This window comes from Chrysochloris asiatica, unplaced genomic scaffold, assembly GCF_000296735.1.
Source record: "Chrysochloris asiatica unplaced genomic scaffold, ChrAsi1.0 scaffold00103, whole genome shotgun sequence".
In the NCBI taxonomy this organism is placed as follows: domain Eukaryota; kingdom Metazoa; phylum Chordata; class Mammalia; order Afrosoricida; family Chrysochloridae; genus Chrysochloris; species Chrysochloris asiatica.
This window is the reverse complement of record NW_006408621.1, coordinates 1,535,297-1,552,963: the sequence shown is the minus strand read 5'-3', so window position 1 is coordinate 1,552,963 and position 17,667 is coordinate 1,535,297. Positions and strand designations below refer to the sequence as shown.

The window sequence follows — 17,667 nt, the reverse complement described above, 5'->3', positions numbered from 1 at the left end:
AAAACTGGCTTTCTGACTTGAATTTTTTTTTTTCTATAAGAACATTCTACTTAAACATCCTACTAAATTTTATTTGAATGCTTTCAATTATTAAATTCTGACTTGAAAAAACATTTATTTTCTAAAGTCAGAAAATAACGTTTTAGCAGAACTTTGTAAATTTTCAATATTTTTATAACTTAAAGTATGCAAATGAGATGTTCATGTACTTAACACATATTTAATGAATTCTAATCATCATAGTGAGGAGCTCTGGTAGCGTAATGGCTATGAGTCAGGCTGCTATCCTCAAGGCCAGAAGTTCAAAACTACTGCTGGAGAAAGATGAGCCTTTCTGCTCCTGTAAAGATTTACAGGATTGGAAACCCTATTCAGGGTTGCTATGAGTCAGAACCGACTCCACGGCACACAACCACCACCACCACCACCGATCAGCATAGCGATAACTTTAGTTACTAGTAGGTCAACATAACGTCCTCATGCATATGATATGTGAAGACCACCTTCAAAATTCTGACACTGTGTTTATAAATAGTATTGTTTAAAAGAGGCATGCCTGGGACAGTCTTCGTAATTGGAAAAAGGGAGGAAAGGGATAACACTGTGATGTGGTTTCTTTGAGGGTAATTTTGTGTGTGTGGGGGGGTAATTTGCATATGCTGAGGGACCCAAATCTTAAATCTCATTACAATATATTTATGTCCATATTAAAATTAGAGAAATGGAGTCTCAGAGAGATTAAGCAACCTATTATCTCTCTCACACACACATCTAAGTCTTAAAGTAGGAGTCCTACATCTGCTTTTCAAAAATAGGAGACTAAGTTGACAATATTTAGATACCTGGATTTTCAGAGAGTTTTCAAAGGTGTGTAGGTGTGTACCCAGGAAATGAATGAAGTACAGAGAAAATAAGAAAGTATCTTTGCCTCATGTTGCCTTTATTCTGACAAAGTGTTTGCTGCCTTCTAAGAAGGAGCATTTTTAGCCATGTTCCTTGGAGGAAAAAGGGGGCCCACATCCACTGCATTAGCATTTAAATGATCTAATCAAGTTCCACACTAGGGATGCTTAAACAAAGTGGAGCAAAGGGGATCCGAACATCCAGAATCAATCTAACAAAAGATCAATTCAACTGAAAAACTCTTGTCTTTTTCCCCAACAAATCCCCAACTAATTTGTTCTTTGCCTATTTAAACATATCTACCTGCTTTCAATTCCAATCTTCTTTCCTATAAAGTTCTTGTATCAGTCAGAATGTTTTCAGTTGCAAATGCTAGACACTTTGACTGAAATTGCCCAAATCAATAAAATTAGCATCTCACACATGTGGAAATCTGGAGTTAAGGATACTCAATGTTGCCTTCAAGGACATAAGTTCATTTTTCTACTGAGACTTTTACTGTCTAACTTCTTCATGTATATGAGGTGAAGTACACACATTATGTGTATTTAAAAATCATGTTTTTAACTTTTCAGTTTCCTGTCTGAAATTTAAAGTAGTTGGAAATGTTGCCTTCTTTCCTCAGAAGAACAAATCTGAAAACCAACAAATCTTCTTAGATTCAATAGGAAATTCAGGTGACAGAACAAACTGTCACTCTGAAAATTGGAAGTGTAGATGGAGAATCACCAGTTACTTCCACGGGACCCACTGGACCCAGCAGCTGGTAATGGACTAAGGACTGGAGTGATAAAAACTCCTAGATGCCTGGTCTTAAGGAGAGCCTCATACTTTACTGAGTTTTAACTCCAGGAACCCCCAGGTTCTCATTATAAACTTCTGAGAAAAGGAAAGAAAAGAAAACCCTTCTTTTCCCCCAAAACAGAACAGAGGATAGAAAAGGGAGAACCTTTTTTTTTTTTTTCTCATTCCTGAATGGGTTATTTTAAACTCGCTTTTATTAATTGTAAGTAATACAAATATTCCAAAAATATAAACAGACACTTAATGGCGTCATACATTTCAAGTTTTTGACTACAACAAATTTATCTGTGAATCTTTAACAAAGGTAGTCAGAATCCCATAGTCCAATCACAGTGGGAAGCAGATCCCCTGCCCTCCAATGGCGTCTTGCAGGAGGAAAGCAGAATGAGATGGACCGTGCCAAATTTGTAAAATAAGCCGAGAAGCTCATGGGGTCCAACGAGGTGGGTCTGCTCCAAGGACAGGTCTTAGAGCAAGAATGGGATGGGACAGCTGGCCAGTACTCCAACCTCCCCTCCCCTGGATGAGTATAGATAGTGATCAATCAGCTTAAAAGAAAAAAGGGACAAAATTTGACTAAACTCTGTCTTCCCAGATTCCAGGACTGGCTGGGACGTGGCTGCAGGACGGCCTGTGAGTAGGGGAAGAGAGCTGGGGCAGCAGAGAAGAATGGGATCCATTTCCCAAGGAATGGCTGCCTGGAGACTTCCAATGCTTTAGTGCAAAGAAGTTTCTTTGTTAATAGAAGTGAATTTACACACATTTACAAAATGATCAAAATCTTTGGGAGGCAAGAGGGAACTAAACATGTTAACTGAAAGCAAACTTACTAAAGGTTTCTTATGTGTTCAGCAATTAAACATGCATTAGGGTCCAGGACACATCTGTACTCCTCTCTAATAAGGGACCCGTTGGCCTATAGAGTGTCCCCTCTACAATGTGCAGAGTGGAAATCCTTACCTGACCCTTTTTCAAACTGGTCCTGTGTCCAAAGTTCCACCTATGAGAAGGACACAATCAGGCTTTTGATTTAGAGGCCCTATCAGAGAGACACACTGTGTCCCTTAAGAGGCACCTTAAAGAACTGAGCCCAGCAGCTGGGCCGATTCCTAGCCTGGTTTGAATTGATGCTGACTAGGCACTGTGGCCTACTGCTTGTGGGAGACCAGTCTCAAATGGTAAAGGGCTCATGGGAAGCCATAAAACAGAGGCAAGGATGAAATGGCTCCCTCCCAATCTTGGCCTCCTCCAAAATTGAGGCCTGATTCCTCTGAGGAGCAAGTTCTGCATTCATCACTTGCCTCCTAACACACTAAAAATCTGGAGTGCCTGAGGCCATGGAGGGAAGGAGGAAGGTTGGAGCTGACAGAGCTCAGCACAGGATGACCTTGGGGAAGACACAGCTGGAAGGAGTCAGCCAAGAGACAGAGGAGCTGCTCTTCCCAGTCTTTAGAATCAGAGTCCTTGGCCAACACCACAGAGAATCCCTGAAGAGCACTCATGGAAACAGACCTGAGTTCGGCTGGTCTACAAACCAAAATGCAGATACACCACACTCATGCTTTTGGAATTTTCCTCTTCCCTGCACACCCCCACATTCATTTCAGGCCCAGGATTGTAGTTTTGTCAGAAACAAACTAGGCCCAGCACTCCAAGTTTAGAAGGAGAATTTTAAAACAGTCAAAAGAATGGAAATCAGTTACGTGTCCTCTTCCAAGGCAGGGAAAAGTCCTCTTTCCCCACAGGTTCAAGACTATGGCTAGGTGGTGAGGAAGGCACGCCTGGGCCCATCCAGTGAGGAGTCACAGAAAGCACCCATGCCAGACACTTGGTTGTAGACAAGAGCAATTCTTGGGCCGCAGGACTCCACGGCCACCAGGGTACTGGTTCTGGAAATATGTTCTCATCTTCCCAGAAGTGCTGTCTTTCTGTCTGCAGCAGCTGGCTGGGGGAAAGGCATACGCCTGGGGTGCCCAAAGGCAGCCTCTAACCCTTCCTTTCTTCTTGGCGTAAGTCTTACAACACTGAGGAAAGGCCATGGGTTTGGCAATGGAGTCTTCAATAGTCTTTATCCCTACAGAGCTTAGTGGCTCTTAGGCTGACTGGAGAGGAGGCGAACTAACTTGGGGAGACTCTTGACCTTTTCACTTCTCCCCTTACCTGAAACACTGTATATACTGTTGCCATAGTTCAAGGCAAGTCACACCCACACATACATTCATTCACACACACACACACACACACACACACACCTATCTCAGGAACCCAACTGAGGGAGCAGGGAGATCTAGGAATCGTTCCTCTGGTATTTGTCCATTTGGCATCTAATCTGTCCGAAAGCTCTTTCCAAACACTTCTCATCCAGGCCCCATCTGGTGAGGTGTTGCAGCTTTCCCTCTCGGAGATCATAAAGGCACAATGCTGGAAAGTCCCCTACTGGGATGGCCGTTGCATGGAAGCAGGGAAGGCTAAGGGGCCCGCAACTGCCCACAGATGGTGTAGACACCATTCCACTCCTCAAAGACTGGGATCAGATTCAGCAATTCAGTGTCTGCCATGTCATCAATCCAAGACTGCACAGGCACTGCATTCTCTGGGTGAAAGAGATAAGAAGCAGGTGAGTTTTCCCCAGGTCCCTCCCCAGGAGGCTGAGATCCTTAACAGAAGCACCCCTGGTGGAATACACAGGACTCCTGGAACAGGCGGGCCCGAAACACCCCACACCGGTCCAGCAGATCTGTCACCGGGTCAGCGTACTTGGCTAGGCTGGTAGTGAAGAGGACACATTCAAAGAGTTCCCCATTCATCTCAGGAACTCATCCACATAAGGCCTTTGGAGCACCTACACTTAGTGCGTGGTCCCTTCAGTCTCTAATGGAACTATGAAGTCAGCATTGTTGATTGGCTTAAAGGAGCTGTGCACAAGGGTTTCATCCAAGTCAATGACCGCACATATCCTTTGATCTTCCTCTGTCACCTCTGGGAGCAGGCAGGTCCCTGGGATCTGATAAAACTGGTACTGGAGACATTGGAGCATATCCGATTTAGCAGTGGTGTTGGTTTCCTTATATGCGACAAGCTCAGTAGAGGAGCTTGACTGGCCAACATGTTGTTATTGTTAAGTGCCGTCGAGTCGTTTCTGACCCATAGCGACCCTGTATAGGGTTTCCAAGGCTGTAAATCTTTACGGGAGCAGAAAGCCTCATCTTTCTCCCACGGAAGAGCTGGTCGTTTCGAACTGCTGACCTTAAGGTTCACAGCCCGATTCGTAACCACTACGCTACCAGAGCTCTGGGGGTGGGGGTGGGGGTGCACAAAACAGCAGAAAAGGGCCCTGAAGATATTATACCCACGAGGCTTCTTGGGAGAGGATTTGGAGACTAGGTCTTGCTTGGTGAGCACCAGGGTGTCTTCCCTCCGCGCCTGGGTGATGATGGAGTGGTGTTCCATCTAACAATCCCACGAGCCAGGGCTGGCTGGGTGGGAGGACTGGCGGGCACGCGCGCTGGGCTGAGTTGGGGGACCTGGGCAGGACCGGCTAAGGCTCCTGAGACTCCAACTTTGAAGCTGTTCACATTCCCCCTCTCATTCTCTCTCTGGGCCCAGACGGGAGGCGGCCTGTACAGAGGGCGGGCGGCTGGGGCAGCAGCTCTCCCAGTTTCCCCCAGCGGCAGCTCCGGGCTCCTCAGTTTGGATCCACGAAAAATCTGAGAACCCATTTTTAAATAGTGCACTGCTTTCTCTAGTAACAACCTACCTTCATGGGAAGCTAGTTTACAAGAGCCTTTTTGCTTTTTTTTAAAGCAACAACAAAACAGTAGTTTTTATCAGTGGCTGATAAATCCTGGTGTGATGCTGTAGGATAAGAATTGGACAGCAGGTTGGTGGTTCAAACTCATCAGAAGCTCCTGGAAACCGTTTCCAGGGTTGCTATGAGTCTGATCCGACTCGCTGGAACTTAACAACACTAATAACAACAACCTGATAAGCAGAAAGAAGATTAAATCTTCTCTAGCCTTCATGTTTTCACTAAACGGTGAAGAAAAGAGAGAGAAAACGAAGTGGCACTTATAAGGAAATAATCCAGGGGCACAGGCTCAATAAAAATTGAGAATTAAGCATGCTGTTGTTGTTGTTAGCTGCCATAGAGTCTAACCATAGGATAATAGAATACTTCATCTCTTTCCACATAATGGAATCAAAAACAGAAAGCTGGAAAATTCCACATTTTGTGAGAATTAAATAACACACTTCTAAATATGTGGTGCTGTGGGCTAATGCATCAGACTACAAAGTAGTTTAAACTGCAAGGTTGGTGGTTCAAGTTCACCAGCTGCTCCTTGGAAACCCTATAGAGGGTCACTAGGGGTTAGAAGCGACTCGGTGGCACTTAACAACAACAACAACAACAAAATATCACATACATCAAAGATGAAGTCTCCAGAAAAATACAAAAAACAAAAACAAAAAACTGCTTTAAACAAAATTATAATGAATATACAATTTATCCAAACCTGTGGGATTCAGTCCAAGCAATAGTTAGAAGGAAATGCATCGCATTGTTGTCTCTAGGTAACGTGAGTCAGTTCCAACTCACAGAGCACAACAGAATGAAACACTGAGTCATCCTGGCAATCATTGCTCTCCTTCAGTCTATTGTTGCAGCCACTGTGCCAATTCCAACTCATTGAGGGTCTTTCTCTTTTGAGTTAACCCTCTACCAAGCATGATGTTATCAGTCCCTCCTGATAACATACCCAAGGTATGTTATACCCACAATCCTCACTTCAAAGGAACATTCTGACTGTACTTCTTCCAAGACAGATTTGTACATTCTTCTGGCAGTCCAAGGGCATATTTAATATTAATGGACAATATCATAATTCAAATGCATCAATTCATCTTCTGTCCTTCTTACTCATTGTCCAGCTTCCCCATGTACTGTTGTTGTTAAGTGCCATTGAGTCAGTTCTGACTCATATTGACCCTTTATAGGGTTTCTGAGGAATGGCTGGTAGGTTTGAACCACTGACCTTGTGGCCCAGTAAATTATTAAATTATCCTGTAGTACCATACCAGGACTCCTTCCCATGCATATGAAGCAACCAAAGACATCTTGGCTTGGGTTGGAACATTTAGTCCTTAAATTGACATCTTTAAAGAGGTCTTTTGCAGCAGATTTGTCCAATGCAATACACCATTTGATTTCTTGACAACTGCTTACACGGGCATTTATTATGAATTCAAATATGATGAAATTCTTGACAACTTCTTATTTTCTTCATTTATCATGATGTTGCTTATTAATCCACTTGTGAAGACATTTGCTTTCTTTATGTTGAGGAATAAACCATACTTTAGTCTTTGATTTTCTTCAGTATATGCTTTAAGTACTCTTCACTTTCAACAAGCAAAATTGTTTCATCTGTATGTTGCAGATGGTTAATGAGACTTCCTCCAATCCGGATGCTATATTCTTTTTGATATCAGCTTCTTGAATGATTTGCTCCACATACATATTTAATAAGTAGGGTGAGAGGATATAACCCTAACTCACATGTCCTGATTCTTAACCAGGCAATATCCCCTTCACTGTTTCTTGTTCTATATACAAGCTCTGCATGAGCACCATTAAGTGTCCAGAAATTCCCATTCTTGACAATAATATCCCTAATTTTTTATGATCCAGACATTTAAATCTCTTTGCATGGTCAATCAAACAGAGATAGATATCTTTCTGGTATTGCCTGCTTTCAGACATGATCCATCTGACATCAGCAATGGTATTCAACCTTTCACATCCTCTTCTGAATCTGGCTTGGATTTCTGACAGTTCCCTGTATTTGTACTGCTGCAATTATTTTTAAATTCTCATCAAGAAAATTTTACTTGTGTATGATATTAATGATATTGTTTAAGAATTTCCACATTCTGGTGGATCACCCTTCTTTGGACTGGACGGACACATATATGGATCTCATCCAGTCTGTTGGTCAGGTCTTCCAAATTTCTTGGCACTGAAGAATAAGTGTTTTCAGTGTCACATCCATTTGTTGAAACAACTCAAATGGTATTTAATCAAGTCATGTTTTTCTCCAATGCCTTCAGTGCAGCTTAGAATCTTTTCAATGTGTTACCTCCTGAAATGGTTGGACATTAACCAATTCTTTTTGAACATAGGAAATATCAAAAGATGATGAAAGGAATACACAGTGTCACTGTACCAAAAATAATTCCTTATGTTCAATATTTTGTTCATAGAATACTTCCGTATTGCAACTGAGGCTTGTTTTTTTTTTTCTTCAGTTCTTTTAGTTTGAGAAATGCCTAGCATGTTATTCATTTTTGGAATTCTAATTCCAAGTGTTTGTACATTTCATTATAATGCTTTACTCTATCTTCCAGAGTCACCCTTTGAAATCTTCCATTGAGCTATTTTATGTCATTGTTTGTTTATTTGCTTCAGTTACTCTGCATTCCAGAGCAAGTTTAGAGCTCTCTTATGAAATCCACTTTGGTCTATTCTTTCTTTACTTTTAAATAACTTTTTGTTTTCTTCATGTGTTATGTTCCTGATGTCACCCCACAACTCATCCAGTCTTTGGTCATTAGCATTAGCTCCATATATTAAAGCAGAAGAAAGATTTAAAGTCAGTAATATAAGCTTCAATATTAGGAAACTCAAAAAAAGTAAACTTTTAGAGATTGGGAAAGAAGAAATAAAATTGTGTTTGTTTGTTGAAAATATGATTGTACATGTAGAAAATCCAAAAGCTTCGACAATAACAACAACAATAACACAATCCTGAAGCTAATAAATTATTATAACAATGTTTAAGGTAAAAGGATAATATAAAAAAATCAATTGCTTTCCTATAAGCCAGCAATGAATAATTTAGTTTAAAGTAAACTGTAATTAAAAAGTAAAAGCACAATACTATTGATATTAACCCAAACCAACCAAACAAAACCCACTGCCATCTAGACAATTACAACTTATAAGGACCTTATACAGAGATTCAAGACTATAAATCTTTATAGGAGCACATAGTGCTATCTTTTTCCTATGGCATGGCTGATGGACTTGAACTACTGACCTTGCAGTCAACAACCAAATGTGTAATCTATAGCACCAAAAAAGAAAAAAGAAACAATTTCTTAGGTGCATAGCTAATAAAAACATGTACAAGATATATATGAGGAAAACTACAAAACTGATGAAAAACGAATATCTTAATAAATAGAGAAATATTCCATGTTCATGGATAAAGGAACAGTATCATTAACATATCAGTTTTTCCTCAACTGATCAATATAAATTTAGTGTAATCCCAATCTAAGTTCCAGCAAGTTATTTTGTGAATAATGACAAACTGATTCTAAAATGTATATGGAAAGGCAAAAGACCTAGAACAGTGAACACAGAACTAAAGAACACAGAACACTGACACTAGCCAACTTTGAGACTTAAAAAAGCCACAATCATCAAGACAACTGAGGCATATGTGAAGGAAGGTACAAATTGATCAATGTCACACAATGCAATGTCTAGAATAGAACCACACATATATGATCAACTACTTTCTGACAAAGGAAGAAAAGCAATCCAATGTAGAAAGGATAATTTTTACAACAAGCAGTGCTGAGACAACTAGACATACACACGAAAAACTATAAATAAACTAGATACAGATATTACAACTGTCACAAAAATGAACTCAAAATGGATTATACACTTAAATGTAAGATGTCAAACTGTACAACTTCTAGAAGGTGATATAGATGAAAAAATCTAGCTGACTTTGTATTTGATTACGATTTTTAGCTCCAACACCAAAAGAATATGCATAAATACTGATAAATTGTACTTCATTAAAATTAAAAACATCTGCTCTACAAAACAAACAAACAAATCCACTGTTAAGAGAATGAAAATATTTTCGTAACATGTATCTGATAAAGGACTTGTATCCAAAATAGATGAAGAACTTATAACTCAACATCAGAAAACAGACAACCCAGTTGTGAAACAGAAAATCCAACTGTAAAACGTACCAAATAGCTAAACAAACTGCTCACCTAAGAAGATATATGTATGGTAAGTCAGCATAAGGAAAAATGATCAGCAACATATGTCATTAGGAAATCACAAATTGAAACAAGTGTGATATACACACCTATTATAATGACTGAGATCCAAAATACTGACAATACCAATTTACATCAAAGATGGGGAGCAACAGAAAGTCTCATTCATTGCTTATAGGAATGCAAATGGGACAGTCACTTTGAAAGATAGTCTAACTGTTTCTCAGAAAGTAAACTTACCATATGATCCTAAGCAGTATTAGTGGCAAAACAGTAACTGTTTGGCTGGTCACCAAAATGTTAGTGGCTTAACTACATGGGTGAAAAGACCTGAAAAATATACTTCCATATAGATTGTTGTTGTTAAGTACAGTGAAGTCGGTTCCAACTCATAGGACCCTGCACAAGGTTTCTGAGGCTGTAAATCTTTATAGGAGCAGAACGCCTAATTTTTCTCCCATGGAGCCACTGGTAGCTTTGAACTGCTGACGTGGTGGTTAGCAGCTCAATTTGTAACCACTACGCTACCAGAACTCCTTTACAGATTACACCCTAACATGGGGGTAGTTTGGCATTCAACTCTATCCTACATATAGTGGTTATGAGTTGACTCGAGGGCACACAATAACAATTATATGATAGAGTAAATATACTCCTATGTATTTACCCAAATAAATGGAAAATGTATGCATACCCATAAGGAGTATGCACACAATTGCTTATCTAAGCTTTATTCATATTTGCCAAAAATTGGAAATAACCAAGATGTTTTTCAATGTGAGAATGGATAAATGAACTGTGGTGCTTTCATACAATAGACTATTATTCAGCAATAAAATATAAAAAGAGCTATCAAGCCACAAAAGACATAAAGGAACCTTACATAAGTATGTGAAAGAAGTCAGTCTGATAAAGACACATACACTATAATTTCAACCATATGACAGTCTGGACAAGGGAAAACTAGAGAAAATAAAAACATCAATGATTTCTAAGAGTTCAGAGTGAGGGAGGGACAGGAAGGATGAGGATCTGGAACAAAGGGCATTTTTAGGGCAGCGAAACTATTCTGCATGATATTGTAATAGTGGAAAAGAGACATCATGCATTTTTCAAAGCCCATAGGATTGTACAACACAAATACTACGCTGTTGTATAAATTATAGTCTGTGTTGTTGTTAGGTGCTGTTGAATCACTTTTGCCATGTAGTGTCTCCATATACACTGGCCAGTCCTATACCAACAACACAATCATTGCTGTGTTTGAACCCATAATGTTGCAGCCACTGTGCCTATCTATCTCATTAAGGGTTTTCTTCTTCACTTACTCTCTGCTTTAACAAGCATGATGTCTATCTCCAAGGACTGATCCCTCCTGATAACATATCCAAAACACATGAAAAAAGTCTCACCATTCTTGCTTCTAAGAAACATTCTGGCTGTACTTCTTTCAAGACAGGTTTGTTTGTTCTCTTGGCAGTCCATGGTATCTTCAATAGTCTTTGCCAACAACATAATTATAAACCATGGTCTTTATTTAATAATAATGTATCAATATTGGTTTACCAATTGTAGCAATTGAAGCACATGAAAGCAAAATCTTAAGCAGGAAGTGAAGCGGTAGGGGAAGTATACCAGTATGGGAACTCTTTGAACATTCTGTACAACTTTTCAGTAAACCTAATAGTGCTCTAAAAATACAGTCCATTAAAAATAAGGAAAAAGATTTTCTTGACACACATTCGCTTAGCCACTCAGTCTTCTGTGTGCTCATAGCATTTTTGTTCATGTCACTGTAATAGCATGTATCAACTTGCACAATTGCAGCATATCTCTTGCTGCCATGAGGCAGTGAGTTCCTAATGATCAGAGCTATGCTATTCCTCTGCCTCCCACCCATCCGGAGTGACCACGGGAACACTCACACACATAATACATGCTCAGCACCTACTATATGATCAATTCATGAAATATACATACGTCTTTCTTGGAAGTAATTCAAACATGGGAGTAGGTAAATTATTTTTTAAAAGAGGAAATAACATCTATTCAATATTTTACTTTTATGTATTTTTTTAATGTTTCATCTAAATGCAATTTAAAACCTAGAGGGTTCCTGAATGTCTTCAATCTATTTCTTGAGACTAATCTTTCATGGCATCCAGAGATGGCCTGGCACCTGCTTTCTAGTCCTGCTATCTATTGCTCTATTCCTTCAACTACATTGTGACCCACTCTTTGTCTATTATGTGATGTTCTCTTTATCTCTAGCACAATAATTTATCCATTCTCAAGGGCTGCTTCAAAAGTCATTGTTTGAAAGGAACCTTCCCTAACAAATCAACTCACACTCATCTTTCCCTTTCTTTTAATATGAGGGGGCTTCAAAGGTTTTGTGGAAAAATCCATTATCCTTTCATCCCATTTTCCATGAACTTTCTGAAGCCTCCTCATGTATAAGGGTGGCCCAACATGTGATATAATGGATTGTCTTCTAATTATTGGATATAATGTACTTTTTTAAACCCTTAAACAAGTCCAGGTAAGCCTTAATCAATTAATTATCCTCTGTACTTCTTTTTAGGAAATCCAATTCCTCTGATAACAGCTACAACTCACTAGACATGAAGCTGTCCCCAAGTAGCATTTGCTTGTATGGTTACTAGAAAAATGCTAACTTCTTGAGGGGAGAAAGTGCTGGAGAAATGCCAGGCAAAGGAGTTTTTGTCCTGAACAATTGTCAAGGGTTCTCCCTTGAACAGCTTTGTAAAGTTAAAAGACAGAAGAAAGCAGTTGGTTTTCTTAAATACCTGGACTCTTGTTTCCATGCTTCTTGAATTAGCTTATTTTCAGTTGATGAAGCCAACTTGTAGTGAATATAATTCATAGAGTAGAATTTTCTGTTAAAACCTGGTAAGTCATTAGTGCAATAGAAAAACCTCATTAAGGCCTAAAGTGTAATTTACAATAATATTGTAACTATTACAGGAATTAAGGGTTCTTGAGTATTTTTCCCATGAAACTGTAATAGTCACTGATGGAACACACATGCATTTCTGTGAAATCATCATTTGTTTTGTTTTGTTTTTTCTCATTATAGCAAGGATACACCTGCAAGGAGTAAATTCAGAAAATTAAGTTCACACTTATATTATCTAATATTTATATAATGAGTTTTTTAACTTAATGAAGGATTCCCTGATAGGTGAGTTTCAAGTAAACAATATAAATGATATGCCAAATTGTTTGTTTTTTAGTGCATATTTTCTCATAGATTTCTCTGTAGCTTACTGCATCTAATGGTGGTTCTTGAACTTGATGTGTGCAATGAACTACTTGTCTGAGAGAAAGAAAAAGAAAATTTCTATAATTACCTGGACTTTGCCTCATGCTTAGCTGCAAGACTTTAGGCAGATCACTTGGCATCTCTATCTCGTGGTGCTCTTTTTACAGACATCTGGTGTGACGCCAAAGGTTAAACACTTGACATCAAGGTTGGTTTGAACTACAAGATCAGCTGTTAAAAATCACCAGGTACTCCTCGGAAACTCTATACAGGATTGCTATCACTTAGAACCAACCCAACGGCACTTAACAACAACAACAACACTATAATATATTGCAGAAGAAAGATGAGACTTTCTGCTCCTGTAAAGATTTACAGCCTCAGAAACCCTATATAAGATTGTTATGAGTCTGAACCAACTCAACAGTACTTAACCAAAAAAAACCACTACATTATATACACAAGTCTTATAAGAATATTATTATTATAACATGTAACATAAAATGTTGTATTGACAAATGAATACAAATTACTATTACCCAGGCATTTCGATATATTAATTTAATTTATGCAGTTTGGGAAAGCATTAAATAAATGACTTTTGCTTCAAGAATGTTTCTTGAAGATGAGTGTTTCAAAATTTGATTTATGTGCTGAAGGCTGGCTCATGTTTGAAAATGCCTTGGAGGAGGTCAAACAAAATGAGTCAATTAGAGATAATTTGGTTCTTCCTCCCCGGCTTGTTCAGTGTCTACAAAGTCAAGCCTAAACACTATTTCCTGAGGGATTATTTCCTCCATTAGTCATCATCAGTGAATACTCATGGGGCCTACACATGACAGTAGCACCACAGATGGCGTCCTTAGGGGGGTTCATTCATCTATGACACACTGGCCTAGTCATGTGGCTGCTTTAAATAATATCATTATTTGAAAACTTAGATTTATGCACTGGGTTATTAAATTCATGCTTTTGTGACTCTCAAACACTTGCTTTTGATAGGCATTTTTGTGTGTGTGTGACCCTGTGCACAACAGAATGAAACACTGCCCCACCATGCGCAGTCCTCACCATTATTGTTATGTTGTGGCCCATTGTTGTTGCCACTGTGCCAATCCATCTCATTAGGGGTCTTCCTCTTTTTCACTGACCCTTCATTTTACCAAATATGATGTCTGTTTCCAGGGACTAATCCCTCCTGACAACATGGCCAATCACAGACATTTTTTAAGGGTCCCCAGCACAAAGGTGTTTCTGAGAGACTATAGACTGGCAGGGAGTTAATTGCAGGTACAATTTTGTATGTATGTGTGTCTGTCTACATTTCTATGGAAAGGCTCAGGCTTCCATCAGATCCTCAAAAGAAAATGAGAATTTGGGGTTGCCAGTAGCCACTGAGATAACACGAGCATATCTTCATTCTAGAAATGGGTGGGTTTTTTTTGTTTGTTTTTTGAAAAGGGTGTTTTTAATAACTCAATATATGTGATGTGGGAGAATACATCCCATTATAGATTTATGAATATCAAATCAACATGAGAAGCAATTTTCATGGACTTTTCTCAGGAAAGGACTGATTTACATTACATTGAATTCTTTATTTATCATTTGTGTTATTATTTAAAGTGTTTTGACAACATTTTTTAAAAGTCTCAATACATTAGGATTAGAAAATCTATACAATGCTTACTTGAATGATTCGGGTCTAATGCATAAGTGATTCCACACACATTCTTATTTATTAGAAAGTAATTCATAATTGTCTTTTCTAATAGATTACCAAATATGTATTCAGGATTTTTGTCTAATTTCAGGATGTATTTTTTTTTCCTAAAAATTCAATATAATAATATATTTCATAGACTATCAATAAATAGTCTGTACTTCTTCACTATCTTGCTACAATCCTGTTGTTGTTAGGAGCCATCGAGTCAGTACTGACATACAGCGACCCCTATGTACAACAGAACGAAACACTGCCTAATCCTGGGCCAACCTCACAATGGTTGCCATGCTTGAGCCCATCGATGCTGCCACTTGGCCAATCCATCTGACTGGGGGTCTTCCTCTTTTTCTCTGACCCTCCACCTTACCAAACATGATACCCTTCCCCAGCAACTAACAATATGTCCAAAGTATGAGAGACGAAGTTTGGTCATCCTAGCTTCCTAACAATATGTCCGAAGTAGGAGAGACAAAGTTTGGTCATCCTGGCCTCCAAGGAGCAGTCTGGCTGTATTTCTTCCAACACAGATCTGTTGGTTCTTTTGGCATACCGTAGCACTTCCAGTATTCTCCTCTACCACCATAACTCAAAAGCATCAATTCTTTTACCATCTTCTTTATTCACTGTTTTCACATGTATATGAGGTTATAGAAATTACCATGGCTTGGGTCAGGTGCACCTTAATCCTCAAGCTGACATCTTTGCTCTTCAACACTTTTAAAAGGTCTTGTGCAGAAGATTTGCCTAATCCAATATGTTGTTTGATTTCTTGACTGCTGCTTCCTTGAGTGTTGATAGTTGATCCAAGAAGAATGAAGTCCTTGACAACTTCAATCTTTACTCCATTGATAAGAATGTTGTTCATTGGTCAGTGGTGAGCATACTGAAGGCTGTGCTCTTTGATCTTCATTAGTAAATATTTAAAGTCTTCATCACTTTCAGCAAGCAAGGTTGTATCATCTGCATATCACAGGTTGTTAATGAGTCTTCCTCCAATCCTGATGCCATGTTTTTCTTCATAGAACCCAGCTTCTCAGATTATTTGCTCAGCATACAGGTTGAATAAGCATGGTGAAACAATATAACCTTGTTGTACACCTTTCTTTATTTTAAACCATTCAGTGTTCCCATGCTCTGTTCAAACAACTGCCTCTTGGTCCAGGTACAGATTCCTCACGAGCACAATTAAGTGTTCAGGAATACTCATACTTTGCAATGTTGTCCATAGCTTGTCATGATTCACACAATCAAAAGCCTTTGCGTAGTCAATAAAGCACAAGTAAACATCATTCTGGTATTCTCTGCTTTCAGCCAAGATCCATTAGACATTAACAATGATATCCCTTGTTCCACATCCTCTTCTGAATCCGGTTTGAACCTCTGGAAGTTCTCTGTCAATGTATGATTGTAGCCATTTCTGTATTACCTTTAACCAAACTTTACTCACATGGGATATCAAAGAGATTGTCCGATGATTTCCGTATTCCATTGGGTCACCTCTCTTTGGAATGGGCATAAATACAGATCTCTTCCAATCAATCGGCCAGATAGTTGTTTTCCAAATTTCTTGGCATAGATAAGTGAGTGCCTCCAGTGCCACCTCACTTTCTTGAAAGTTTTCAATTTTCATTCCATCAATTCCTGGTGCCTTGTTCATTGCCAATTCCTTCAATGCACCTTGAAATTCTTCCTTCAGTGTTGTTGGCTCTTGATCATATGCTTAAAAGATTAAATCACAGCTTATAAATCACAGCTTAAAAGATTAAATTCAACATGGTTTGGTCTTTTGATGTTTATTTCAAAGTTCTAGCAAATTAATCCATAACCCCTATAATATATTGTTTCAGAAATACCATAATGATGAAATATTTTTGTTTCAGTATACAAATGGATTCTCTAGACTTCTTTTCCATTGGTATAAAATCAATGGTTACAGGTTAATTTAGTTTTGAGGGCTTAGAAATATCTGAAAATGCTTTCTAAATGTTATATTAAGCATTATTTATAAATTATAGTATATAATTGTTTGGGTGTCATTATTTCCTAGCAACTACTAGTAATAATTGCTATTATTAACAAAATATTTATATAAGTGATAATCTGAATGCAGCCCTATCTGTTTTTGTGAAGATTAAGAAGATATCAATGAGTAATAAAAGATAAGTAGCTATGAGAGGCCAAAGGTAAGAGCTGGGACATTTGACCTACTGTACATTGTAAAACATTAGGATTTATTTCTATTTGGATTCATATAAGGAGTGGTTTGAGCCTTAGTACTTATTCTGAATTCAGTATGTTGTTGTTGTTGTTGTTGTTGTTGTTAGGTGCCTTTGAGTCAGTACCAACTCATAGCGACCTTATCTACAGCAGAAACACTGCTCAATCCTTGGCCAACCTCACTATTGTTGGCCATCGATGCTGCCAATTGGCCAACCCATCTCGTTGGGGGTCTTCCTCTTTTTCTCTGACCCTCCACCTTACCAAACATGATGTGCTTCTCCAGCAACTTATCCCTCCTAACAATATGTCCGAAGTATGAGAAACGAAGTTTGGCCATCCTGTCCCCCAAGGAGCACTCTGTCTGTGCTTCATCCAACACAGATCTGTTGGTTCTATGGGCAGCCCATGGCACTTTCAATATTCTCCTCCAACACCATAACTCAAAAGCATCAATTCTTGAGGAACAAACAAGATGGTGGATTGCGTGAAAGTACAGCGAAGAGCTCTGCAAACAACAACACAGAATACCCCGACCAAGCAGGCTCAGGGGATGGTCCCAGAATTCTGAACCACATATAAAGGAATATTTAGAAGGTTGGAAGACTTGCAGCTGGGGAATTTGTGGCAGAAGCAAGAAATC

The 17,667-nt window shown here is 38.8% G+C and overlaps 1 pseudogene; it reads right to left on the bottom strand.

The window, feature by feature from the left end:
• Positions 1 to 4,175: 4,175 nt before the first annotated feature.
• Positions 4,176 to 5,157, bottom strand: LOC102833798 (annotated as a pseudogene).
• Positions 5,158 to 17,667: the final 12,510 nt, after the last annotated feature.